The sequence below is a fragment of the Grammomys surdaster genome, unplaced genomic scaffold, assembly GCF_004785775.1.
Source record: "Grammomys surdaster isolate TR1022 unplaced genomic scaffold, NIH_TR_1.0 231, whole genome shotgun sequence".
Lineage (NCBI taxonomy): Eukaryota > Metazoa > Chordata > Mammalia > Rodentia > Muridae > Grammomys > Grammomys surdaster.
Genome location: NW_021604676.1, coordinates 418,886 through 421,296, shown reverse-complemented (window position 1 = coordinate 421,296; position 2,411 = coordinate 418,886). Strand labels below are relative to the sequence as shown.

At 45.7% G+C, this 2,411-nt stretch overlaps 1 pseudogene; it reads right to left on the bottom strand.

Moving 5' to 3' along the window:
* Nucleotides 1-243: 243 nt before the first annotated feature.
* LOC114626247 lies at nt 244-1,040 on the bottom strand (annotated as a pseudogene).
* Between the last annotated feature and the right edge of the window lie 1,371 nt (nt 1,041-2,411).

The following is a 2,411-nucleotide window of genomic DNA, read 5'->3' as shown; positions in this document are numbered from 1 at the left end:
GGTCCTTACTTCACAGACAAGCTCAAAGGAAATCCTGGCTTTTGGGCATCACCCGTTGCTGAAATGCTAACCCAACACAGCTACTAAAACACAGTGCTGCAGCAGATAGGAAGCCTTCAAAGGATGCAGAGACATTGCTGGAATATCAAAGGACTTTAAAGTAAAATATTAAATATGAAGCATGTGATAAGATTGGGTGGATGAAGAGATACTTCTAACACCGTGTCATGTGTTATATGCATGTTATCTCTGCCACAAGAAGGATGGCTGGAAGAGAGCCTCCGGGCACCGTAACCGCTCATTGCCAATGGTGATCACCTGCCCATCAGGCAACTCGTAACTCTTCTCCAAAGAGGAAGATGATGCAGCAGTAGCCATTTCCTGCTCAAAATCCAGGGCAACATAGCACAGCTTCTCCTTTATGTCACGAACAATTTCCCTCTCAGCAGTGGTGGAAAAACTGTAGCCCTGTTCAGTCAAGATCTTCATGAGGTAGTCTGTCAGGTCCCGGCCAGCCAGGTCCAGACGCAAGATGGCGTGGGGAAGGGCCTAGCCCTCATAGATGGGCACTGTGTGTGTGACCCCGTCACCAGAGTCCATGACAATGCCAGTGGTGCGCCCAGATGCATACAAGGACAGCACCGCCTGAATGGCCACAGAAGGTTTCAAACATTATCTGCGTCATCTTCTCTCTGTTAGCTTTGGGGTTCAGGGGGGCCTCGGTCAGAAGTACCGGTTGCTCCTCAGGGGCCACACGCAGCTCATTGTAGAAGGTGTGGTGCCGGATCTTCTCCATGTCGTCCCAGTTGGTGACAATGCCTTGCTCGATAGGATACTTCAGGGTCAGGATACCCGTCTTGCTCTGGGCCTCGTCACCCACGTAAGAGTCTTTCTGGCCCATGCCCACCATGACACCCTGGTGTCGGGGACACCCGACGATGGAAGGGAACACGGCTCTGGGTGCATCGTCACCAGCAAAGCCAGCTTTGCAGATGCTGGAGCCATTTGTCAATGACGAGTGCGGCAATTTCTTCTTCCATTGCGATCGGCGAAGGATGGGCGATGGAGCAGCAGAAAGAAACGCAGTGTAAGCCGGCGGCGGAGTGTGAGAGTTTTTCATTTTAAAAATGTAAAGATGCATTAAAATGCAAATATAACCATTTATCGAGGTAGATGTTGAATGCTGCAGTGAAATAGATTCTCTTATTATTGATCTATCATTTATCCAAGATAATATCTGAATTTTTCACTATACAGTCAGGCAATTATAGCAATGAAAGGTTATTCTCCACACCAAAAGCATCAAGCACCAAGGGGTATCATGATGTGACTAATTGTGTGAGATTTATGATTTTAAGTACAATAGAACCTTTGAGACTTGCGATAAAGAGATGAGGGGGAAATCTCAAAGTTCTGTACACAGAGAATTTAGCCTGTGGCAAAGCACTTAAAAGGGGAGCAGGATTTATAAACCAGTCTTGGGTGATTTTTATATATATAGAGAGAGACTGGGCAATGTTTCCCCCAAGCAATAGGTTTCACAGTGGTCTTTGGCCTGCCTGTCATTGCGCTTTGTTCCCCTCTGCCCCTTTGTCCCTCTGTTCCTTTGCCTTGCCTCTGGCTGCTTCCCTTCCTGGCCTCTAATGGGCCCTCCCCACTCCTACCAAATGGTTATTGGTCATTTTCATAACTGCTCCAAGGAATTTTAAAAAATATATACACATTGACTTTGGCCTTTCACAGTAAAAGGGAAATGAGAAAGGGGTGTTTTTTTTTTTTTAAATCCCCTTGACTGCTTAGATAAATACAAAATATATGAAATTTCTCATGAAAGACTATCATAATAGACTATAGTTAGGAAAATAAGGTTTATTTTTGTGGAGGATAATTGTTGTCACTTAGGGAAGGGCACCAGTGTGTCTGGTAAAATCTGGTGCCAAGAGAGAATTTTATAAATTTATTGTGGTGGTTTGAATATGAATATAAAATATCTTCCCTCACCTCCACCCCATAGGAGCATTTGTTTGAACATTTAGTCCCCAGCTGGTGGCACTATCTGGGGAGGCCATGGAGCCTTTAGGAAGTTAGAACCTTGCTAGAAGTACCACAATGGGGGTAGGCTTGGAGGTTTTAGAGCCTGGCTCTACTTCCTATCTTCTGTATCTCTGCTTCCAGTGTACAGATGAACCATGATCAGCCAAACTCCTATTCATGCCACCATCCCTTCCCAGACTACCACTGTTGTGCCAAGAAATGTTCGTGAAGCCCAAAAGACCACCAAGGAGCTGAATCCAATGCAACTTCATTAGGGGCTCTTTATTCAAGCTTGGGCTCCTTGCCAACCCTGACACAGCAGGAAGGTGGAGCCCTAAGCTTAATTTTAGACAAGCATTTAGAGAGGCAAGAAAGGG